This window comes from Coenobita brevimanus, chromosome 60, assembly GCF_032717465.1.
Source record: "Coenobita brevimanus isolate Jiangsu-jjx chromosome 60, ASM3271746v2, whole genome shotgun sequence".
Taxonomy (NCBI): domain Eukaryota; kingdom Metazoa; phylum Arthropoda; class Malacostraca; order Decapoda; family Coenobitidae; genus Coenobita; species Coenobita brevimanus.
In genome coordinates, this window is record NC_137013.1 from 7,831,311 (window position 1) to 7,858,642 (window position 27,332).

The following is a 27,332-nucleotide window of genomic DNA, read 5'->3' on the forward strand; positions in this document are numbered from 1 at the left end:
CCAAAAGTCATTAGCATATAACTTACTTAAATTCAAAAACATCTGAATTACTCTCTCAATTAAAGAATGCTAGAAATCATGGAAAAGCTATGGTATTAAATCTAGCTAAATCAAACTTTCTTCAAAAGCAAGCATCAAAATCTACTTAACAACCCTAATGACAATAGAATATTCTGGTCTAACTCTTGCTATTTCTTTCAATAATAACTTTAATCAAGTCATCTTCCATTCCCCCACTAAAATCTTTCAGATGGCAACCATTACAAATGACCCACGTGGGAAAGCTTTGATATTTTTGCCAGTACATTTGCTAGAAACTCTACCATAGACGATACCAGCCAGAATGTCCCAGTACTAGAACTTGTCTCTCCCGAAACTGAACCACTTAAAATACAGACAAGATACATAAAATCCATCCTGGACAATTTACCTACCAACAACGCCTCCAGGCCCAGATGAAATTCTCTACCAACTGTCTGGAAAGTGTTCACCTGAACTTGCCTCTGTTCTAAAGCTAAATTATCTGTCAGACTATGCATACATACTCCAAATTCATGGAAAGAAGCTTTCAATATCCACCCAGTTCCAAAGAAAGGAAGTTCCTCTGGCCATCCTCTGATTACAGACCAATAGCTGCCACATCTTCTCTTGGTAAGCGTATTTGAAACTTTAATTAATAAGCACATTGTTAAACATCTTGAATACTGCAACTTAAATAGTGGTAGACAATATGGTTTTCACCACGAAAGATCCACCATTGACATACTCAATCTCCTAACTCGCATACCCATCCATCAATCAATTGGATCTACCGTACATGGAGAAACTCATGCAGTTGCTCTTGATATTTCTAAAAGCTTTTGACGAGTATGAGCACCATTCTCTGCTGTCCAAACTCCCTTGCTATGGACTAACGTCTTTTGTTCCTTTGATTTCTTCATATCTTAGTGACAGGGAAAATAAGAGTAAGTAGAAGATGTATATTCCAATTTCCAGTCAATTAACGCCCGGAGTGCTCGTGCAGGGATCTGTTCTGGTGCCAACTCTATTCTCTGGTTCATATTAATGATCTCTTATCTGTCACCCACAATCGCATCCACTTCATAATAACGCAGATGACTCGACACTACATAGTTCATTCACACTCGTGACACCCATTTACAAAGACTAATATCTCTGCCTCTCAACTCAGTTCAGCAATCTCCATAAATCAAGACCTAACTATGAGTCAGTGAATGGGAACAAAACAACCTTGTCTCTTTTAATGCTAGTAAAACTAAATATATACAATTTACTAATAGACAGATATTGCCAGATTCGTACATTACCTTCAGTGCTATTAATATTCCCATCTCCCAAAGTATTGAAATTCTTGGCGTCTCACTTAACAATATCCTCAGCTGGACGTCTCATGTTAGATCACTTGCTAAAACCGCCTCAAAGAAACTTAAAGGATTATTGTACAGAGTCCGTAACTTCTTCAAGCTGATAAGCAGTTAGCTGTGATTTATAAAAGTCATGTATGCTCTCAGCTTCTGAATATTGCTCACCCTTGTGGAATGGATGTGGAGAAGTTGCATCAAAACAAGTAGCCAAATTCATAACAAAGCTGTTAGAATTATTAACAACCCTGCCATTACAAATAAACTACCTCCCCTGCAAGTAAGAAGGAATGTTGCCTCCCTTGCATTATTTCACAGATACTTTTTTAAGTAACAACAGATCGAAGTTGCGTCCATGCAGCCACCTCTCCATGCCTTCCCTCAAAGCTACACGTGGCATCTGGTAGCGCTTCATGACTGGAATGTCACTCAGACATATTGCAGAACTTCTGCCTATCAGAATTTCTTTTCATTCCCTGAACTGCATCTCTTTGGAACTCGCCTTCGCCAGAGTTGTTTCCCTCCAAATTTCAACCCACAGCATTGTTCAAGTCTAACTGTTACAGATATTTTATGAACAGAGAGGACACCAGTAATCTGGTGTATGGATTAATTTTTTATTCATTTGTTTATCCTCTCCGTTCTGTTATTATTAAAAACAAAAAATCTAATGGCTTTACTTTGAATTTTTGTCCAACTGCCACAATGCAGCTGCTTCCAATATCCACTTCCATGGAGTGGTGAACAGTATTCGATCAGAGAACACACATGACTTTTGTATATTATGGCCATCCGCTGCGTCAGTGAAGAACTCACGAACTCTGGTACATAAGTCACAATTTTTTGGAAACATTTTTAGCATTATTATTTAACATAATCTTGTCCAGCTTAGGTTGTGGGTTTAGAGTAACACCTTGGATATCAACTGTAGTGGATATGGGGAATAATGACGTCATTTAAAATTATGTGAGAGTTCTGAGGGACTCTTTCTGTTGGAGAAATTAATGTAACTGAGACCAGATATTGTTAGTTCCCATTGATTAATTTTAGAAAGGTCCTAGTTCAGAGAAATTGCTGTGTTTATTTGGGAATTTATAATATCAAATTGTGTAAAGGAGGTACTAAATGTGAAAGAACTATGAAGAGAGTCGAGTCATCAGCATAAGAGTGTACTTGGGTTGTGCGAGACAGATAGGAGGTCATTTACATATGAATGAGAAACAGGGTTGTATACGCCAAAACTGGTCCCTGAGGTACGCCAGCATTTATGGAAAGAAACCGAGAATAAATTCCCATCTACCATGACCCGTACATTTTTCTATTATGAAGGGTAAGAAGAAATTAGAGGAACCAATGATGCAAGGCCATAGTGTGACATCTTTGACAATAAGGCCCGGTGCCATACTCTGTCAAATGCTTTTTGATATATGCAAGTGCTACTGTGTGTGTTTCACCGTGTTGGTCTATTGTTTTGTTAATCTGATGGGTAAGAAAGGCAAAGAATGTGTCTTACAGTTGAACGTTCTTGTCTAAATCCATGCTGTTGATCATTGATTAATTTATTGATTTCTAGATGCTTTTTGATTGTGTGTTTCTTAATTACTGTCTCAAAAACTTTACCGAGAATGGAAGTTATTACAATTGGTCCATAGTTTGATGGATCAGAAGCAAAGCATGAACATATTGTAATGTTATAAAATACCATTACTTTGATCCATTTCAGCCCGAAGGGTCGCCCTTAATATGAATAAAAACCATTGGAGTTGGCTAATCATTAAAAGACATCTTCGGGTCAGAAGCGGCTAATGAAGACAGCTTCGTAAGGTTGATGAAAACATTAACACTACAGCTTCAGAATTAAAGATTAATGAAAGGCACACTATAACAAATAACACTAACAGCATAATTTTGCTCGCATATAGCAGTCGTCTATTTCTACATATGGTTAATGTTCTTCCATCTGAAGAATTTACGGCACTGTGGGTGCTAGAGGACACCTTTCAGGTAGATGCTCAGATATGATCAGGTGATGGAGATGCCTGGTTGTACAAACGTCCTTGTCTCCTTCTCTCCCAGCTGATAGGGGGATGGTGGACTGCAGTAGGATAGCTTTTGACCCGTAGTTCACTTGAGTTTCATTTAGTTAAGTTTAGGATATGCAACTACTGATACTGCTACTGTACTGTGTAATTAAGATTCCGTAGAGAACTAACCCTGGAGTCTGTGAATGCTGCATTATAACCCTTACTGTGTTCATGTACCAGAATCGTAACTGAAAAAGGAAACCTTCCCATACTGTTAGGCTTGCCAAATAAGAAGCTAGTGGGAAGGAAGTGGACAGACGAAGAATTTTAATGATTGAGGCAAATTTTAGGAGAAACTTACCACTTGTCAGGGCTTACCACAATACGAGGGGGCAGTATTTTGCTAGTAAAAGACAATCATCAACATACACAAGCTTAATTAATAAGAAAAAACATACAGACACCAATCCCCAGACAGTTATACAAGCCCATTTGCGTCTTACTGAGAACTTCAAGGTACAGACGGCCGAAACGAAACACCTAAATCCATCCAGGACAATGGAAGTTATGATGACACCTTTCATACAGTTTTTCTCTTGCTGTCTCCAACCTTCTGACCTGGAATGGTAGGATAGTAGTCTTCGATTAGCCCGTTCACTGTTGTATGCTTTGTTTGCATATAACTTGACCAAAAATTAACATCTTGAATGCCGAGTTCTAATACTAACTTTTAATACTGGAAAATGATACTATTTATGAAGAAGTGCAATGGAAAGCTGATGTAGAGCCATAGCATTGTTGTCATTTTTCCGCCACGGGACTATGTACCGTAAAATAAGAGTGAGAAAGGACAAAAATCTGGAGCCAAGTTATCGTATGAGAACTACAGTATAGGTGGCTCCCTAACTTGAGTTAAAGCTTGCAGGTAAGGCAGTAGCAAGATGAAGAAGACCTGAAAAAGGGCGTCATCGCAGTTAAGAGGTTAATTCCTTTACTATGGTGGGTGTCTCCTAGATGATGTTTGTCTGGTTGTGAACACAGAGAGAGAGGGGGGGTCAACGCAAAAAAGGATTTTGTTTTTTGCAACTGTTATGAGAGGTTCCCTAAGCAGTATGACATCACCCATCCGTACCAAAGAATACAACATATATAATAGACATCATGATTCAGAGTAGGGTTCATGGGGATTTTTTCTAATCTGTTGCGACAGGTGTTCCATATGCTGCACGAAATCGCACTGATGCTGGGGGAATAAAAAATATGAATGACATAAATGTATTGAATTGGATAGGAGGACCAGCTTACTATACTCCTTCCATCTTAACATAGCCTTCAGATTTTCGCATTTCTGCAACCATTATTTCCCATACCACAGTAGTGGAAACAATACCTAAGGCTCTACATCCTTTTTGCAACATTTGTGACTAGCCTCACATTCTAGTGTCAATCATTTCAGAATGGAAGGATGGCAACTTTTGGGCCAAATGTACTAGAAATGAGAAGAGGATAACTACCATTTGCACGAGGTCAAAAGCTACTAAGAGGAAGGAGCAATCACTTTAATTTAAGAGGATGTATTTATTTTCTTCAATCCTCGTACCTGCTGGACCAAGACGATTTGTCCAGTATAGGTGGGATCTGTAGTAGTGAATGGGTTCGGAAGGTTACAGCTAAAGTTGAAGAAGTCTCTCCTGAGATGAATAAAATCATCAAAGGCGACATGAAGATACAAAATGCTTCATCATATTACCGTGTCAGAGTTTTCTAAAATATGTTTCCAGTACCCCTAACTATTAAAGCCTTAATAATCTACACTCTCTCTCTCTCTCTCTCTCTCTCTCTCTCTCTCTCTCTCTCCACCCGTAACTTCTACATAGCATCCACCCCTTCCTCAGAAGTAACTCTGCATGGCTTTCACAGCTCTCCCTTCCATCACACGTAAATCCACACATTATTCACCCTCGCTCTCCCTTCCAGACACTTCTTCCACTCCTCGTACCTCCACACAGCATCCATCCCCTCCTCCCACGACACACATTCTTTCACCCCACTTAACTCCACACATGATCTATCCTCTCCAACCTCGAACCCCCCCCCCACTGAACTGCACTATCTAGTCCTTTGTCCACCAGCTTTCTCGTGCCGATCAGACTTGTGGGCTTATTTTTATTTCCCCCATTTGTCCCTGTTTACCCAGTGGCACAACTTGGGGTCTGGGTGCGAAATGAGTAATGCGAGTTGTGTTCAAGGGAAAAACTAGAACATAACAAGACTGTACTGCCTGCCTTAATGACCCTCGTGCAGTCGATAGGCTGAAAATGTAAACCCTCTTCTTCTTCCATGTGATTCTCAGTTTACCTCATCTTCTTTTCCCAGCCATCACTACTGTTGTTACAATTACAACCCCAGGCGTCAGTTGAACGTCAGCACATGTTGGACTGCAAACTGAAGTTTTCCTTCTTCTGTAGTCCAGCCTCCTCCTTTCGGGGGACGGGGAATTAGTTGAGGAATGTCTGCCTAACCAGGCAGTGAAGCTGTCCGGCCATATCGATGCCACAACATGAAGGTGTCCTTCTTCTGCATCCCTGTTCTCGTAAAGCTTACCAGTAACTTTCCTAATACAGGTTAAGGAAGAAACCAATAAATTTATCTACAGTTACAAGTTTTCTCCTATCATAATTACTGAGTACCATTTAACAACCTACTAGTATTTTAGACTGTTATTTCGTAATCTCATCACCAAGAAAAGTCTCTCTGTCTGTTTGCAGTGTGAATATGTCAGAAATGCAACCGAAGTGAAGGAATTGCATGAGATAGCTTCTAGGCCACAGTCAGAGGAATCTATAGGCTAAATGCAATTGTCCGATGGCGGTAAGAAAATATTTTTAAAGCACTGTCGCAGTGAAGATGTTAATTTACTTGATATATACAAATAAGAAGAAAAGACCAAATAAAAGCAGAAAATGAGTCAAAATACCAAGTAGAGCATGTAATTGATGGGTCTGTGAACGAGTACGGATAACTTACTGAAACGGGGAAGTTCACATTGGAAACTTACAATTACTTGTATGTCTGTCGCAACTGTGACTAGTGGAAGAATGAGGAGAGGTAGCCCAAGAACATGTTGGAAGGTACTTAGCGACGAAATTTCGACTACTAAACCACTACGTCTATTTCACATTTAGGGCATGTCCTTAACTATCCTCCTTGATGCATCGCATCAAAGAGCATCATCTATGAGCAGGGAAACTTGCCAAGTCTTTCTCAGCTTTTAGAATATAAACCGACAAAGGAAAGCGAGAAGTAGAAGAGGTATAATATTTGATGACTGGAACCAGTAAGAGACTATTGAGACGACTGGTAATAGAGGGACATGGAAGAATTTTTATCAATATCTCCATGCATGAACTCTATGATGAAGCCTCTGAAAATAGACAGAACGACGTAAGGCTCAACTAGAGGTCCTGGCTTAGACGGTAAATGAGAATGGAATGACTGGAAGAAGGAGAGAGAGACCAAGGGTACATTGAAGAGATAAGGTTGAGGACTGTTTGAGGGAAAGGAGTCTTTCGTGATGTCTTTCATAATCAGAGGCTGAAACTCCAAGAGACTGTTTGGTAGTGTTCATTCCCACATAGGAAGCAGCGTCTGGCAATATATAAAGAGGGAAATGGGTGGACAGACATTAAGCTGTAATTGCGGTAGCGATTATTACGCAGGATTGGCGCAGGTTCAAAATGGCATCCCCAGCATAGTTATGGGAGCGCCAGGACTACAACGCTCGCAAAGCCCAGCTTTAAGCATACGAACTAAAAGTCACCCAAACTCTATGAAGAACCAGATAAACCCATTGTGGGAGGATATCTTTCAGTGGGGTGACTAGAACCCAGAAACAATAATAGGGTAAAACACAACGATAAAAAAATCATTAGTATATCCGGTGGAAATAGCATTCAACTCTCTCATTCACAGTTCAGTACTTTAAAAAAATCGTTCTTATTTAACACGCACAATTACCACTGGCAGCTTATTACAAGACATGAAGTAAACTGGACCGGAGGCTACAGCTGTATTACTGGTACTGCTTAGAGCAATAAGGTTCACAGCTGGAATCTTACAACTAAAAATCAGTGAGTGGCAAACAGTCTAAACTTTCTAAAATTGGTGTCAAGATATACTGGATATCACTGAGCACGCGATGGGTTCTTATAATGAGTCATGAATGTCACTTTCAGAAGATGATGTATAAAAATAAAAACGAAGTAGTCATCGGCGAAATACAATATGTATGTGATAATGTTTGGAGATAAAAAGTAAAGCATTATAAGGTAGGAAGAGGAGAAATGAACCTACAATTGCTGACAGATCTTTTTGTCATCAGGTGTAGATGACACAGGTAGTGTGGCAGTAGCGGTGCTGGAGGACGTGCTGACCTCAGCCTCACAGACTCGCTGCTCCGTCTTCCTCCTCACAGATGGTGCCACCACCACCTCCAGCCTATACCGGGTAAGTCTCACGTCACACTCAGCATCACCACCATCTCCGGCCCCTAGCTGGTGAATCTCAATGACACACTCAACACCGCCACCCCCTCCAACCTTTTCCAGATGAGTCTCACTGTCACACCCATGGCATGAGCCTCACAACCTGCCCACACTGGGACTGTTGTATTGTATCACAGCCTGGTTGAGCTCCCAGCAACAGGATGTGTTGCAGTGCTTGAGGTGGCGGCCGACCTGGACGCCAACACCACCCAGGCGCACTTGTCACGGGTCATCAGTCAGGCCAGGCAGGTACGTCACTCAGCTCAGGCAGGTACGTCACTCAGACCAGGCAGATATGCCACTCAGGCCAGGCAGATACAGCATTCAGGCCAGGCAGATATGCCACTCAGGTCAGGTAGGTTCCTCATTCAGGCCAGGCAGGTACGTCACCTAGGTCAGGCAGGTACCTCACTAGGACCAGACAGGTATATTACTCAGACAGGCAGATACGTCACTTTGGCCAGGCAGGTACATCACTCAGGTCAGATAGATACGTCCCGTCGCATACATCAGCAAGCGTGGTAATGTTATTGACTGGGTCACTTGTAACAGACGCGTTGAGCATGAGTTTTCTGCTCTGGTGGCTGTGCTGAGTAATCCATCCTTGTGCTTGGTCACTTACATTTCTCGCTCTCTCTTCCCCTCTTTCCCTTTTTCCTTTCCTCTTTTTTCTCACTCTTCACATCCTCTTCGCACTTTAGATTTTTGTGTATTTTTTATTTCTTGGGTCGGCGTTTGAATTATGGAGAGATAACGGGGGGTCCGGATGCTTTGTTGTGTCTAAGGTGATGTTTTAAGTCTCTGCCTGACCTACAGTTATTACCTCTCCGTATTACAAGTTTCAGTCGCCTAGATTTCTAAGCTCATTAACTGACCCCCTTGCCAATTGAAAAGAGTGTCAGGTTGAATTCATACTGATTGTATGTATCATCGTGTATCTTGGAATGCCCTAAGTAACAATGTCTCTCTAATAATATTGCAAATTGATACAGTCCATTAAATCTTATCTACATAGCTCATAATACATATTAAACATATGCCTATGCACAAACATAAGAAAGTGTGTCAATGGCTCAACGTCACGTACAACAGTAAGCGTGGTAATACTGCTGTCATTCACAGCAGGTGTGGTATTTTGACTGACAATGATTTGATAAATGTATGAGGACATTTTCAGCTCATTAGCAACTGATGCGATTGGTCAGGGTGATGCAGACAAGTAGGTGATCCTTGTTCCATCAGTACGAGAAGGTGACGGTCACTGTATCACCAGATGGTGACGGTAGCTGTGTCAGCAGGTGAAGATGAGGGGAATTGTATCAGCAGGTGAGGGTGACAGTAGCTGTGTCGGCTCGCGAAGGTGACGGTAGTTGTGTCAGAAAGTGAAGGTCAAGGTAGTTGTGTTAGCAGGAGAAGGTAACAGTAGTTGCGTAAGCACATGAAGGTGACAATAGTTGTGACAACAGGTGAGGCGGGAGGCGCGGTGTGTTATGGTGGTGACGGTGACTGAACACCCAGCCTTCCTGACAGCCGTGGTGGAGTTATTTCATGAGGGCAGCCTCCTGTTGTGGTGGACGAGGCAGTTGGTGCTCACCCGAGTCCCGCCCACCCACCTCCACTACCTATACTCCGCCTCTCCATTACCAACTCCATCATGCTAACCCTTACCGTACCAAGTACCAATTCTGATCCCTTCAATTAGCCTGCGTCTTCTTATTTCAATCTGGCTCATGCAAAAGGATTATATTAACTTTGCTGTAAACCTCTCTAATAATATATGCAAGAGTTTTTAACCATGACCGTGTGTGTGTGTGTGTGTTCTTACCTAATTGTTCTTACCTAATTGTATCTTTACAGGAATGAGTCAAGCTCGTACTGTCCCGTGTCTTAAACCATATTTATCGTATATATCCTTAAATTTGTGAATTGTTTTGGCACACACTATTTCATTCGGTAGTGCATTCCATTGATCAATTGCTCTGTTTGGGGAACTGAATTTCCCTATGTCTTTATCACCTCTCTTCTTGTGCAGTTTTTTGCAGTGTCCTCTTGCTGATGCTTCCCCATATGTTAAGTAATCATTTATGTCTATTTTCTCCTTCGCTGATATGCATTTATATAGCATTATCACGTCACCTCTTTTCCTTCTCTCCTGTAGTGTTGGTAGATTCAGTTTATTTAGTCTTTCTTCGTAGCTTAGGTCCCTTAAGCTTGGTATCCATCTTGTAGCGGCCCTTTGAACTTTTTCAATCTTGTCTATGTGTTTTTTGAGATGAGGACTCCAGACTACTGATGCATACTCCAGGGTTGGTCTAATGAATGATGTTATTATCCTTCTTAGCATGTCTTCATTTATGTATGTGAATGCTATCCTCATATATGCAAGCAGTGTATACATGTTCCGTACCTTCTCGCTGATGTGGTCAGCCGGAGATAGTCTGTTATTGATAATCACACCTAGGTCCTTCTCTCTTTCTGATGTGTGTACGGTTTTATTTCCTAACGTATCAGGTCTTTTTTCCACTTTTACCAAACTTGATTACATGACACTTGTCCACATTGAATTCCATTTGCCATGTATTACTCCATTCATGAAGTTTATTTAATTTTTCTTGTAGCTCTTTACAAGAGTCTGTGTTAGTAATTCTCCTTTGTATTTTTTGCATCATCTGCAAACATATTCAGATAGCTTTCATTTCCAGTGTTACTGTTTATATCAATTATATACACTAAAAACATGATTTGTGCCAGCACTGAACCCTGTGGTACTCCACTAGTCACTTCTTTCCATGATGAGTAGTTTCCTCTTAGTACTGTTCTCATTTCTCTTTTTATGAGAAAATCTTCCATCCAACAAAACAGTTTGCCTCGAATTCCTCCTTGATGGTACAGTTTCCATAAAAGCCTTTGGTGTGGTACTGTGTCAAATGCTTTCTTGAAATCTAAATAGATACTGTCCACCCATCCTTCTCTTTCCTGTATTGTGTCTATTACTCTGTCATAGTAGCTCAACAGATTAGTAACACATGATTTTCCTTTTCTGAAACCAAACTGTCTTTCCGTTATCATACTGTGTTCTTCTAGATGATTTACCCAAGCTTCTCTTATAAGCTTTTCTAATACCTTGCTTACGACACTGGTCAGTGATACTGGTCGGTAGTTGAGTGGATTTTGTCTATTCCCTTTCTTGAATAAGGGGACAATATTTGCTTTCTTCCAAATATCAGGTAGTTTACCTTGACTCAAGGATTTCTTGAAAATTAAAAATAATGGTTTACTTAACTCCTTTGCACATTCTCGTAGTACCCAACATGAAATTTCATCAGGACTGCTTACTTGCTTTTCCTCTGTCTAATTTACTTAACTCCTCCTGTATTACTTTTTCTGATATTTGTATATCTGGTAGTATGTGTGGACATGCATGTTTCACATAGTCCCTCGCAAATTTTTTTTCTTCTGTAAAAACTAATTGGAAATTCTTATTTAGTGCTTCACAAATATCTTTCTCTTGTGTATAGGTGATTCCCTTGTCCGTAATGGATTGTATTATATCTTTTACTTTGGTTTTGCTTCTGATGTAGCTGTAAAATAGCTTTGGTTGATCACTACTTTTTATTTATTATATCCTCCTCAACTTTTTTTGGGCTTCCCTCCTTATTCTTGTATAAATCGTTTCTTGCCTGTTTGTAAGTATTATATACCCTTTCACACTTGTGTCTTCTGTATCTATTCCACAACAAATCTCTTTCTTTCTTTTGATTTTTTACATTCTGTATTGAACCATTTCTGTCTACTACCTTCCTCCTTTTTATTCCCTCCTGTTTGTAGTACCACTTTCGTACCTGCAATCCTATTTCTTTGTAAAAAAAAAAAAAAAAAATGTGTTCTCTTCTGTTGTTCCCTCATTTTTTTGTTTTTGTTTCCTCCCTCTTCTCTTTCAGTGATTCCAGTTCCTCTTGTGTTAGGCATCTTTTTATCCATACGTTTTTGAACTCCTCTTTTTCCATAAGATTCTTTGCATTTTTTAGTATCTCCTCCACAGTGTTTACACTGTGGAAAGTTACCTTTAGAGGTCTTGTCTTGCTTTTCTCGTATTTCCCTAACCTTTTGTGTTCCTCTATATCTTTACTACAGATTTCCTCTGATACTTCTTTCAGTAAGCTCATTACATTTGCCATCTCCTTTTTGTCTCTTGTGATCTTGTTTTTTACTTCTTCCTCTTGTATACTAGTGATTACTATAGATTTGTTGATATCTACTGAATCTCTGACTAACTTTGGGTTGTTTTAGATTATTCTTTTCACTTCCTTTTTAATGCTTTTTTCCTCTACCCTTGTTTCTAAGTCTTTCTTTACTTTCACCATTTCAGCATACGTGGTTTCCACATCATTTTTGTAGCTTTGCACAGCTTCATTCACCTGTGTTAGCTTCTCCTCATTATCACTGCTCTGGTCTATCAGACTGCTTACTTGCCCTAATTGTCTCTGTATCATTTTTGAACTCTTCCATAATACTCTTGTGATTGACTACTGTACTTGCCATTTCACTCATTTTCTTCCCAAGTGTACTCAATTCCACTGTTAGTTCACTGATGGTTGTGTCTTTCTTGTTGACCTCCCTTCCTAGTTTTTCTATTTCTTCCTTTTGCAAGTGCATCTGCTTCTTTATTTCATCAATTTCATTCTTGAAAGCCATCTCCAGTTTGTGTACACATTCAACCAGTCTATTGTGAGTCTCCATTTCAACCAGTTCTTGGTAGAAATCATCATCTCGCTTTCTACCTTTATCCCTTTTCTTTTCCAAATTTGCTTTACTAAAGTATGTGGCCATTTTGCAATACTAAAAGCACAGAGTACTTACATTCCCCGGGGCAGTTGTAGTCTAAACAAACCTCAGGTGACTGAGCGCATTCTTTCGCCACTCGGTTCTCTTTTCTGTTTGAACAAGTCTTGTTTAACCCGCCCCATCCCGACTTTTTCTGCGCAGTGGTATGCCCCAGTCCCGACATTATTGAACCTTTTTTTTTTTTTGGCTCAAACATCCGCTTTTGGTGAGAAACATCGAAAATTCATAGAGAAATCGCTCACCTGAGGTTTAAAATACTCGATCCAGGTAGGAGTACCTCCTTACCTTACAGGGTTTTCTATCAGGCTGGCTGCAAAGCAAACGAGTTCTATGGGAGGATAACTATTCTACACCACTCATAAACGGTATTCATATATTTATTTGGTACGAATTTATATGTAGTATGAGAGTATATTGGGTTTCAAACGGTAATATAGGCATTATATGCATTGTTTCACTCACAAACTCATCACCATTCCTGACCTTTTTTTGCCACATTACCTGATCATCATTTCTGATTGTTTCTTCCTCTAATGTTTGTGTTTGTCCTCCACATTGTCATCGATTGGGGAATCACTCTGGCCCTGAATTTCGTACCGTGGCATGACATGGCTTTACTGGCCAGGTCACTGATAACAGGTGAATTGCTGAGAAAAAGGCATGCAGGGGGGTGAGGCCATGCTGGGTAAGGCATTGTCCCTGCCTGGCATCTTGTAGAGGAAGGTGTCCCATGTATCCGTGCCAAAAATCACTCGCGAAAATTGAAAATTGTGCAAATTAGGGACCTTGCAATGTCCTTGCAATGTTGTCGCTTTAATTTACGTCTCCGGGATATGAGTGCACATCATGTGAGGACGTGAATTCACGTCTCCGGGATGGGGCAGGTTAAACTTCTTATTATTTTTCTTTTTAATAATAAAAAATCATTTAGTCTAACCTGGTACAGAGCTTGACTCACATAAAGATACTAATTTAAGTAATGCCACTGGCCGTGCTGGCTCGGTATGGAGCAATGTTGATGCACGTCTGTTCTCCTTGACTCCGTGTGTGTGTGTGTGTGTGTGTGTGTGTGTGTATACATGTACCATCTCTACTGCCTTGGTCAGCACTCGCTCTTCCTCCAGCCCTCGTGGGACCGTAAAAGAGGCCTCGTTCTCACCTCACACTACCTGCTCTACCCGGAGAAGCTTTAGAGATACGTGATACATTTACTTTTTTTTTAATTATTTTCATGTTGTACAACAACTGGGTATATTATAAAGTGTTGTTTTGGATGATGAGATCATAGCCTATGGCCATTACACCCTCTGGAGGAATATGGAACTGGATATTACTTTCATCCTTACCTCTGTTTGTTTTCCTGAGGTGAGCAACTTGTCACCAACCCATTGTGCTTAGACTATGTAGCTAATCCCCAGGGTTCATACACTCCTGATGGAACAGTAAAGGACTAAATGATGGCTGGATGGATATCATTATTGTGATTATTATCTTGATGTGGCACTGCAGGTATTACTACAAACCATCACGGGCAATGGGCGTGCCTTTGGCCCCTACACCCACAAGGACTGAATGTTACTACTAGTTGAATCTTGCCTTGTCCTACTATGTAATGTGCAAACAACGCTTTGAATTCCACAAGGATCGCTCTTCCCACAGACACCTCTTTTTCATTCGCACTTGACCAGCTAAAAGAACAACTAATATTAGTTATCACTTTCCTTTAAAAAAGGTCTGATCTTACAGTGGAATTAAAATGGACCAGCAGAGATACATACCTTGAGTAATGACGTACTCAAATATATATTATGCCTCTACGCCCACAAGAGGTTACATGTTTAGGTAGAAATGGATGACACCATTATTTTTAAGTTGTGTAATTTTGCTATACGGTTTACGGGTGCTGGAGAGGGACATCACATTAGGACACTGCTATAGCCGGACAGTTTATATATATACTTCGTTTAGGCCCCTCCCTATCCCCTGAAAGTGAGTGATGGTAGACTTCAGCAGAAGAGCAACTTTAGACTGCGGTTCACCTAGTTCACGTTCAGATGAGTCAGGTGCCACAATAACAAAATACATTATGCTATGAATTGCATGTGTCATTGCAGGTTCCATTAAAAATCAACACTGGAGATGGGAGTGCGGCCTTACAAAATGATGCCAGTTGCTGACCCCAACCACCCCAGGAGGGAAGCAACTCATCACTCCTGGTGTCCAAGGAACTGTCCTAGGCACTTGCTCACACATTTAATTTTGGGTGAGTTTTGCTTGCTCAGACATTTTTTTGTGAGTACTGCGTGCTCAGACAAACATTCATACATACACATATTCATACATAAATACATGCAAAAATACATACATATATACACATTCTATCCATTTCTCCTTTCCCTGAAATCTCCATTTTAGGAGATTTCAATAATCACCACCACCTTTGGCTCTCCTCTTGTTTCACGGACCCACCTGGTGAACAAGCCTACATCTTTTCTATCCTTAATGACCTAGAGCAGCTTGTACAGCATCCTATCTGTATCTCAGACCGCCATGGAGAGAGCTCCAACATACTTGACCTCTTCCTTACAACTAATCCTTCTACTTACACGGTTAATCTTTTCTCTCCGTTGGGCTCCTCCGATCACAACCTTATCACCTTAACCTGTCCTATATACTCTGGTATGGCCTGTGGAGCCTCCAGGGAAATGTCGTCTGTGGCATTTTTGGAGCCGCGGATTGGAGAGCCCTCAGGCAGTACTTCTTTGATTTTCCCTGGAATAATTATTGCTTCCATGGCAGGGAGCCATCTGAGTGTGCCTTGTGCATTATGGAGGTTATTCTCTCGGGCATGGAAGCATACATTCCTTTCTCATATCCTTTGTCTAACGCAAGAAAGCCTTGGTTTAATCACGCTTGTTCTAATGCTGTCTGCAACAAGGACAGGACCTACAAAAGGTACCAGAGCCAATCCACCCCTGAATCACATCATCTTTACATTTCTGCCCGAAATCATGCTAAGTCTGTTCTTCACTCTGCTAAAAATAATTTCATCCATACTAAATGCTCTCAACTCTCCAACTCGAATTCTTCCCGCTCCTTCTGGCACCTTGCCAAAAACCTTTCTAACAACTTTACCTCATCATCCTTAGCTCCTCTTTTCTACTCTGATGGTTCTGTAGCTATTTCTTCTATGGATAAAGCAGATCTCTTCGCACAGAATTTCTCCTCCAATTTCACCTTAGATGATTCCGGTGCTGTTCCTCCATCACTTCCCCCCTCTGACTTCCTCATGGCTGACATTAAAATTTCTTCAGCTGATGTATTTTCTACCATCACTGGCCTCAATACTAACAAGGCATATGGACCTGATGGAGTCCCTCCTGTTGTTCCCAAGAACTGTGCTTCTGTGCTTACACCTTGCCTAGGCAAACTCTTTTGCCTTTGTCTGTCAACTTGTACCTTTCCTTCTTGCTGGAAGTTTGCTCTCATTCAGCCAGTCCCAAAGAAGGGTGACCACTCCCAACCCTCCAACTATCGTCCAATTGCTTTAACGTCCTGTATTTCAAAAGTTCTCGAGTCATTTCTCAATAGAAAAATTTTAAAGCATCTTTCCTATCACAACCTTCTTTCTGATCGTCAGTACGGATTCCGTCAAGGACTCTCCACTGGCGATCTTCTCACCTACCTTTCAGACTCCTGGTCATCCTCCTTTCGGGACTTTGACGAAAGCTTTGCCATTGCACTTGACATCTCTAAGGCTTTCGATCGAGTCTGGCATAAATCATTAATTTCCAAACTGCCTTCTTATGGTTTCTATCCTTCTATCTGTCCCTTCATCGCTAGCTTCCTTTCTGGTCATTCTATAGCCGCTGTTGTAGACGGCCATCATTCTTCTCTTAGATCTATCAACAGTGGTGTTCCTCAGGGCTCTGTCCTATCACCAGCTCTCTTCCTTTTATTCATCAATGACCTTCTAACCTGTACGTCTAACCCTATCCACTCATACGCTGATGACTCTACCCTTCACCTTTCCATTCGGTTCCCACAACGCCTATCTCAGCAGATACTTCAACAAACAAGGGATGAGGCTAAGGCACACCTAATGTCTGACTTGGCTCGTATCTCTGACTGGGGTAAAAATAATCTGATTGTTTTTAATGCATCTAAGACTCAGTTCTTACACCTATCAACCCGACAAAATCTTCCACAGGTATACCCACTAATGTTTAATAATATTCAGCTTAATCCTGCATCATCCTTGAACATGCTTGGGGTTTCATTTATTCGGGACTTATCTTGGAAAGATCATATTACATCTCTTGTAAAATCTGCTTCCAAGAGATTAGGTGTGCTAAGCCGACTCCGTTCTTTCTTTACTCCTGCACAATTGTTGACTCTATACCGGGGTTTTATCCGCCCCTGTGTGGAGTACAACTCTCATGTGTTGAGAGGCTCCCCACATACAGCTCTTCTCAATAGCGTGGAGTCAAAGGTTTTTCGTCTCATTAACTCTCCTCCTCTTACTGACTCCCTTCAACCTCTGTCTCTTCGCCGCGCTGTTGCATCTTTATCTCTTTTCTATCGCTACTTTAATGGTCACTGCTCCTCTGAACTGTCTGCATGCATTCCTCCACCTCTACGATGGGCGCGTAGCACTCTTCTAGCAGCAAACTCTCATCCCTTTTCTGTCCAACTCTCTAATGCAAGAGTTAACCGTTACTCCCAGTCCTTCATTTATGCAACAGGTCAACTCTGGAACTGTTTCTCTCTGTCTGTATTTCCTACTGCCTATGATCTCCAGTCTTTCAAATGCAGTGTGTCCAGGCATCTCGAAATGATCAGATCTTGAATTTGACTCTGTATTGTATTTTGTTTTTCTCTTTTATTTTTATAATGCTAGGAAGAAGGAACCAAAGGCCACAAGCCAGCAAAAACTGTTCCTTCCAAGAGAAGAACAAAATACAAGAGAGAGCCAAAATCAAGATCTGATCATTTCGAGATGCCTGGACACACTGCGTTGGAAAGACTGGAGATCACAGGAAGCAGGAAACAAACAGGAGACAGTTCCAGAGCTGACCTGTTGCACAAATGAAGGACTGGGAGCAACGGTCAACTCTTGCATCAGAGAGGTGGACAGAAAAGGGACAAGAGTCTGCTGCTTGACAGGTGCCACGCGCCCATCGCAGAGGTGGAGGAATGCATGCAGACAGCTCAGAGGAACAGCGCCCACCGAAGCAGCGATAGAAAGGAGATAAAGCTGCAACAGTGCAGCAACGAGATTGAGGTTGAAGGAAGCCAGTAAGAGAAGGAGAGTTAATGAGACGAAAAGCCTTTGACTCCACCCTATTGAGAAGTGCTGTATGTGGGAACTGTTATTGCGGACTCATGGCCTTTGGTTCCTTCTTCCTGGCATTAAAAAAAAACAAAAGATACATACATCTGGCGGAGGCTGTGGCTAAATCGGTAGAGAGGCGGCCGCCAGTCCTAACGGACCCAGGATCGAATCCCGACTGGGGCAAGGAACAGTTTAAGGATTTGAATTTCCTAAAAGCAGTCTTTCCTGATCTACCAGATGACCCGTCGACATGTCGTAAAAATATAAAAAATCCGCTAATACCACCAGTCCTGTATGAGACAGCCCTAGCATGTATTTAATATGGATGGTGGGTGTTAGCGCCGAAGTGGTGACATGTGGAGGTGTAGGAGGACTACTGGGCCTTGGGATAGGTCACTGACCCCAAGAAATAGGCCCTGAAGTCTTTGCCCAGAGTCGGACACATAAAAAAATATATATATACATACATACATATAAACATACATACTTACATAGCGCTAAGGCCATGCTTCTTCTTCAGGAATTCCAATACGGTATTGGAGTTGGTCAAGATACGACTGATGTTTTCTATGGACTGAAAGCTAAACTACGTGCCAGAATCACCCAATTACTTCCTGCAGTTGCTGAAGGTTGCTGGGAAAATGAAATTTAAGATGTGTAATAAGATCTGTAACAATGCGAGAGTGTCAGTTTGAACTTTATGCGGAACTGTAGTCACTCAGAAGAAAGATCTCCTAGTGACTGTAATTGTGGCTGAGTGATTCCTGCCTAAGAGTGATAATTATATGACCAATTATTAAACCTGTATCATATTTCACGTTCATGGTAGTGCCTCCCAAGGTCGATGATAGCCATCCATCTACTACTTTCATACTCAATTTTGCATAAAGTTTCATGCTCAGAGACTCGGTTTTGCATGAGTTTTGCATGCCTAGATCCTCTGTTTATGTGAGTTTTGCATGCTTTGATTCTCAGTTTTGTATGAGTTTTACGTGCTTAGATCCTCAGTTTTGTGTGTACTTTGCATGTTTGGATCCTCAGTTTTGTGCGAGTTCTACTTGATTAGATTCTTAGTTTTTTGTGAGTTTTGCTTGATTAGATCCTCAGTATTGCGTGCGTTTGGTATGCTTAGATCCCCAGTTTCGAGCGAGTTATCAAATTGTGGCCTCACAGGTATGACCGTCAGGAAAGTCGCTAAAAATGTGGCTGTCTCTCTCAGGACAACATGGAAGACTGTATTCACCTGCTCCTCAACGATTTACTTTGCTTGTTATTCATTTTCATTCTCTTGTACGCTGCTGAGGCCCACTATGTAGATGCTAAAGCTGCATATGAATTAAACTGAAGAGAATATCAAGGTGCAAGAGGTAAAAAAAAAACTTGCCAAAAGAAGGTTGCTACGAAGCCTCCAATGCCTCTTTCTTTGCTGTTACGAGTGAGGAACGTTACTGGTGTATGGGCGGAAAACTCTAATGAGCGACCCTGTCACAACTGACCTGGAGGTGGCGAGCATAAAGCATGAAAACATGTCCTGTGATTGAAGGGCGTTTTCTAATCGGGTTAGGACATCCAGTACCTCTCTCTCGATTACATAAATTGCAGGTTACACTTTATCTCCAACACGATGGCGTATTTGGTGCCACTGTGCAGTATTATTACTACTGGTATTACTATACCAGCCTTCTTCTTCTTCTTTTCTTCTTCTTCTTTCTGATGATGATGATGATGATGATGATTATTATAATTATAATTATTATTATTATTATTACTACTACTACTACTACTACGACTATTCGTTTAAAAGACGCCTTCGGAGGCCTCTGCTTGGTGACAAGTCAAATTCTATCTTCAGTCGAAATGTAACAGAAATTTGAATTGCTTATGCTGTGAGCTGGACGAAGCGAGGAATTATCCCTTGTTTTTGTCCTGATGGGACACCCGTTGACAGAGAGAGAGAGAGAGAGAGAGAGAGAGAGAGAGAGAGAGAGAACTGTAGTTCGCTATTGTACTAAATGATACTATACCATTATACCATTATACTATACAATATTAGTAGAATAAGGAGGGAGGAAAGAGAGGCGAGAGAGTGATAATATAACAAACACGTCATTCCTGTCGTTATCTTGGTAATGTCAATGCCGGACCAAGAATGAATCCATCCCCTCCACTCTAAACAAAAAGTCAGAAATGCGTCGTAACTCGGGAACAGGGCACCCAATTGGACTGGAAATTGTTTTAATTTTTATTCAAGTTAGAGCATTTTAACGGTACTTTGTTCTAACAAAAATTGCGTTACATGCCCTGGTTTTTGTTGTGTCATGGTAACACACAAACATACAGAAATCGGATCATTATAATATAGATTGCTGCTTGTAGGTGGGGGCGCCCACCATCCACTCACTCGATGTAGTGTTGCTCGAGTGTCTGCCCATTTCTGTCTTCCTTCTTTCCTTCCTTCCTCTTCTGGCTTCTTTTCTTCATTCTTTCCTCTTCCTTCTGCCTGCGGGTGACTTTACACTCCCTATCCTGTCTTTCTTTCCTTCATTCTTTCTTCTTCCTTCTGCCTATTGATGACTTTACACTGAGTGACAAGGCAAATGGTTTCCTGTACACCAGGACACCATTTGCTGTGCTGGTTGGTAATCATACGACCAAATTATGGCGCCTAGTGGTTTAGTGGGTAATTAAGGCGCTCCAATCGGATTGAGCCTGTGCAGGTTTATATCTAATGGGTGGTTGGGGTTTACTGCTCACGTAATGCCACTCAGAAATGATTGAAGTTGGGCTTTCTCATCTTGAATATCAGGGCCAACTTGCCTAGCCCCGGGCTCCTACGCTCCTCATGGGGTGGTATAGGGTTGGATGATGAATGGATGGATAATTATTATCATCATCATCATTATTATTATTATTATTATTATTATTATTATTATTCACATCAAATTTCTTTCCAGAATAAAATAGCTGTAGTGGAGTGGCATACATTACTGGTGGATGAAGAAAGAGGTTTACGAGTACAAGGAGTACTGTCGCTAGGATAGGAGTGGATAAGACTGGGTAGGGTAGAGCAGGGTAGAGAAGGTGGGGTCGGGAAAGGTATAGTACGGTAGGATAGATAGGGTAAGGCAGAGCAGAGTGTCCTAATGCAGTGTAGGATTCTGTTGAGATATCTGTTCAAAACCATACGGTAATAATAAGAATTCAGTAAGAACGATATACTCGGGCTGCTGAAGTTAAAACATGAGCCATCCGAGATTACAAACATCCCTCATGGCTGAACGATCCCCCATTTGTCAACATCCCTGCAAAATATTCCCCTACTTTTGTTTTTTTTTTTTTATTTATATAGCAAGAACCATCCATAACACGTAATAAAATTTATTCATAATTTTTTTTCATAATCATGGCGGTTTTCTTCAGGATCTAGCTCAGTAACTGTTGCAGATATGTCAAATCCGTTGACGCCCTACTGAATCAGCAGAGTTTCAGCTACAAGTATGATGTAGATGCAAGTCTGTAACATTATTTGTTATCTCATAGTAGCGAATTTGCCGGAAGCCCTGTATTTGAACATTCTGGCTCACCAGATCCGGAATGTTTCTTGGATCCAGATCAAACTTGGGTGTATGCCAGATCTTATGGAGACGTTAGCTTGTAATTTTTGTGCAAGCATTGCAGGCATTATTTATCGAGTTAGAAGAAAAAAAATTGAAATTGCCACTGTCCCACAATGGTTAAGAATCCTTCAAAAAATTCTAGGATCAGAATGATGATCACCAACAAAATCTAATGGATTGTTCCTTTGGCCATACCCTACCGCTAAAAAAAAAAAAAAAAAAAAAAAAGCAAAATCCGTTTACTTCTTTTGAGTAAACCTGCTAACAGACAAACAGACTAAAAAAAAAATGTGTCACGTTTTGGAATGTCCGAGGATACCTCTCTTCGTGCATAGAGCTATGCTATGCCTTCACATCATATGACCAGGACAGAGGACGTCTTTCTATATTTTACTATTGCAGCAACAACACGACTTTTCATTCACCTTAGAGATTACTAAATATTAAAATGAAGATTATATCTTACCCCTCCAGTTCGTAAAGTTTTTCCTAAGCTGAATGGAATCGTCTTGATTCAGGGAAAAAGAAATAAGATGAAAATAATCGTGATAAAGAGGTTAATCTATTCTCTGTCACTCCTTATATTTTCCTGTGTCAACATTTTTATCCTTGCATCGTTACTCCAGTGTGTCACCAGTGGTTATCCTATCTTGTATTTACAGTTTTACTTTGTCATGTTATGCTCATTCTTGCTTTACCTTCTACAACACTAATTTTCAGAGTGCTGAGGCTTGTATTAAATGATAAAAAATTTTAATGTAAAAAAAAAAATCACTAACTCATCAAATACTATTTTTTAAGTCACCATACGATTCTGTGTACTGTAGTGCAAGGGAGTTCTCGTAGTGAGAAAATTAAAAGTATCCCCACCAACACATTCAGAACGATGATGATACTAATCAGTTTAGAGTTAGCCAGAAAATATAATAATTGTTGACGTACTAAACAGGAAATGCTTAATTAATCACACACTGTATGTACCAATGCACGTCCTCGCATACAGACCTCCCCATTAAGACGAAAGCTTGGACAGTGAGAGAGAGAGAGAGAGAGAGAGAGAGAGAGAGAGAGAGAGAGAGAGAGAGAGAGAGAGAGATGGGGGGTTTGTGGGTGAGCGTGCGTGTGTAAGGTCAAGAGTGTCTGTATGCATCTCGAGTGTGTGTGTGTGTGTGTGTATGATCAGGTCTGCGCAAGCGTTATTTTCCTTATAAATTTGCCAGACAAGACTCTCTGCACTGACTTCTCGTTTGGCTGTCAAGAAGGTCACTTCCCACCTCCTCCACCACCTTCTACGCCACCTGAAGGTTACCCACATTTCCAAGTGAGTCCTCACCTTGTCCCAATTTTATTTATTTTTTCTCCATTGATGTATTTCAAGTGTCATAAATGGCCTCGCAGTACCTTTCCGTTGGCGGTTTATTTTGCCTGTTAGATTTCAGTTACTCATGACGTTTTAATACAGACTTAGCTTGTATCAACAATATACTGTACAAGAAGTTATTGAGGCGTAATGTGCAGACTAATTCGGTAAGATGATTGTCTTGCAAAACGCACAGAGCTACTTAGAATACGACCACAAGTATCATGGTCTCTGTCTGTCTGTCTGTCTGTCTCTGTCTGTCTGTCTGTCTGTCTCTCTCTCTCTCTCTCTCTCTCTCTCTCTCTCTCTCTCTCTCTTCTCGCTACCATTAGGCTCTTTCATTCAGTTTCCCTCAGTAAACTACTTCGTTCCGATGACCTGTGTTTGTTTCCTGGTTGTATTTTTCGGCATAAGAGAGTTTTTTTCGACCTGGAGGGGTTAGGTAAAGCCCTCGTTACCACGTCACTACCTGAGGTCCTTCCCAAGCTGAAAACAAAATCGTCTGGAGTAGGCAAAAACGAATAAAAGAAAAACAGAATCATTACCGTCGTTAATTCTTACGCCTCTCTCGTTGGCTAATAAGCACCCTAGCATCTTTTCCTTAGTGATTTATTTACCATACTACATATTAATATTCCCTCTTAAATTATTTACGGGATTTTAACAACTACATAATTTGCGTATGGAACATGTAGGAGAATACTAACATGTCATGTCCAGGAATAAGTCGGTAAGAAAGAAGCGATAGGGAGCTTCCTTAGCTGACCTGAATACGGGGCTTAGTCCCACACTCTCGTTTATCAAGGAGACTCCAAAACACCTCGTCCTTATCAGCTTTAATCATCATACCCAACACTTGTAATTACTTGTGTGATATTTATGCAAGCAATGTAGACATTCTAAGGACTATGAATGGCATAGACGAGAATATGATTATGAGACAGGTAAAATAAAGCCCTAAGCATTAGATCCTAGTAGCCTTCCTAGCCCTATGAGAACAAGAACCTTAAATTAATGGCCCTTCCAGCGCTTAAGTAAATTGGGTGACGTCTGCCGGAACATACTAATTAACTCTTTGCATTCCGTGACGTATTATATTCTTGCCTCCACCAGTTGATTTTTTTTTTTTTTTCATCTTAAGAATCTATATACTATATCCGTTTTAACAACATTTTTATTCGTCATTTTCCCAACCTGAATGCTGAGCTGTAGCAAGAATATGATGCTGGACAGGAAGTAGTGCTTTGGAAAATTGTAGAGCCGTAGCGTTACCGTGTTCGACTGAGATATCAGAAATAAGCTGCATAAGGACGAAAATCTCCGTCAAGTTAAGGAGAGTGGACTATAGTAGTGAGTTATTAACGACTATCATCTAACCTCTCTAATTCGAATGATCTCTCCAGAGCTAGGAAGAAAAAAAAAATGCCTATATCAGCTGGAAGTAGGAATAAACACGTTCCAGGGTTGCCGGGATCTGCCGTTATTTGTAGAATACTACACTCTTTTCACTTTAACTAGGTGTGAAATTGCCATCTCTCCATCGTGAATGGTAAGTTGCAAGAAAATATTAATACTGAAATATGGTGTTAGGTACGAAGTGCTATGGAAAGAATGTAGAGCCGTTTTACTATGACTGCCACTGAGGAATAATATTCATCGGGTTAAAGTGAATGAACTATAGATACTGCTTTTAAACCTCCCAACCTGAGTGAAATAGTCGCGCGGTGCATAGAATAAAACAGTTAACACGCCAGTCGTCGTTGAAGGGTTAACCACCCTGTATGGTGACGTCAGTCTCTTTAATTTTGTTGTAACTATCAGGTTCTTCATTCACTTTTTTTTTTTTTTTAATGCATAAGGGAGTGTCTGTTGTTAAGGGTTACAGTAGCAGCGCAACTCCAGGTTCAAGTGAACGTCATATCGGTGGACTGCAGGCTGAAGATGCTCTCCTCCTGCAGTCCACCATCTTTCTCTGAGGGATCGAGGAGGGAGATGACTGAGTTTTTTTTTATCCAGGAAAGGGAGTTGGCCGTCCACATCGGAGCCACTGCATGAAGGTATCCCTCACCAACACCTGTTATCAAGACGTTAATGGAGCCCACATCAAGCCGCTCCAGCTCAAAAATTCTCCCTTAGACTGATCAAAACAACTTGGAGACAGCATGAATACTATAAAGTGGACATTCCTGGGTTGCATGGGGTTATTATCAAATTTCACGATCATTCCCGGCCCAAGAAATTCGATATTCTGCAGACAGGGCGGGCATATCGCGTCGCCACAACACCGAGTATGTGGGTGAGGTAACTGTTATATTTCCTTTTATCGTTACTGGTACAAAGCGCTTTATTCAAGTTAAGAGAGCGTCATATTAGTGAAGGGATTAATTAAATCTGTATCTAACCCTCCCCCAGATCGATGTCTTCCCAGAGCTGGATTATATCGTCTGTAGCGAACAAAAAGAAAAAGTAATCAAAGACATCATCAAGCTGAACTGGTTAATACTTAATTCCACGATCATGCCAACGCAGTAACACCTCAATACCCCCCGCATAGGATGGGCATGTCGCGCCCCCGCCTCACCGAAGAGAAGGAACGACTAAGGTTCGTGTGGATGTGGGTGGGCGGCATGTCGTTCCGAGCGATCGCCAGGGAGACCGGAGTTAATGCCACCACGGTATGCAGGTGGATCAAGCGGTGGGTGCACGAGGGCCACGTCCACATCAAGAGGAAAATTAAATACTCCACCTCTCAATACGATGCACTGTTTGGAAATCCTGAAGCGTTGTCTAGGAGGTGGGGTTCGGGTGTTCATTATATCGGGTTGCCTAGAAATTCAGATTCTGAGTACTTCGATCTCTCGGGAAATTTGGGATTTTGTAGAAGTTTGGACATGTCACTGCAACCATCCTCCGTGCCCTCCCTGACATACTTTCCGCCCTGGCTCCTCTCGTGCTATCAGGCAGGGCATTCCCCACTGCGTACAGCTGATTCATTCCTTACCAAAAGCAAGCAGTCATGTGATTTTGCAATCCGTGGTGAAATATAATACTAGGAAAATGTGTCGCATGGTTAAACCCTTTGGTGGGGATGGTTTTTCCTGGCGATTAGCGCAGAGTTAACTGTGAGGGCGTGTGAAGTTATTTGTCTGTTTGTGGGAGGATATATCTGGCTCAGGTTGCTTGTTATATGTCCAAAGTCAGATACACTTAAAAAATGTTTAACTGGAACCAGCCAATGCCAAGCCGACATAATCATAATATCAGAAGCACAAGCAACGTTCCGTGTACATGAGGATTGTAGACAGTATGCCTTGAAGTTCTGTAGTCTGTACAAAAAAAAAAGAAGAAGAAGAAGAAAAAGAAGAAGAAAAAGAAAGGAAAAACTATATATGACATATTTACACCTGAAGGTTTTCCAATAACTGAGTAAAATGATCCAGGGGTAATGTGAACAGAATTATAAAATAAAACCGAGTGTTCATGAGACATATGTTATCATGACCTTGGAAGGAAGTCTGGTAAGAAAGCACAAACAGAGTCTGATTTCAAAATTAATAATAAGAAAGACGTGGATTTGTAATATATGTGGGACACAGAAGTAGCAGTCCATAGGCCGATGGTGATTGTAATGATGCTCAAGAATATTAAGTTAGTTAAAGATTTAGTGTGTTTTCTAAGTCGAATTGCATACATTGGTGTAGCATTTTATACCACTGATTTTTACTCAGTTCTCCCAGTAGTGTTCATTACTTATATCTAATGCTCATATTTAATACTAAATATCAATTACCTGTTCAAAATTAATAAAATTTGATGAAAATTACTTTGTTTACATTTTTCCCTTCTGACTATTAATCTGTCAGTGACAATGTCGCACCTTTTGTGAGGCAGATTTTTTTTTTTTTTAGTTACTCAAAATAGCTTTAAGCCTCTCGATTGCACAATGGTCTTAAAGGTAAATTAACACTGCGGAATTAAGATTGAAGGGACGTTCTGTGACTTTTGCCTCCTTCTTCTTCCCACCTGCGTCGTAGACAGGACAACCAAACTCAACGGAATGAGTGGCCAAGTGTGGTGGCAAGATACAGTTTAGCGCTATTAATGTCACTGTGACCTGCTTAGTTCCTTTACACGGCCGCGCTGATGAGCCTACACGCGGTAGTGCTGTGTATCCTGAGTGAGCAGTTGCTTCGCCCACCCAGCAACAAATCCTCCTTACCTTTCC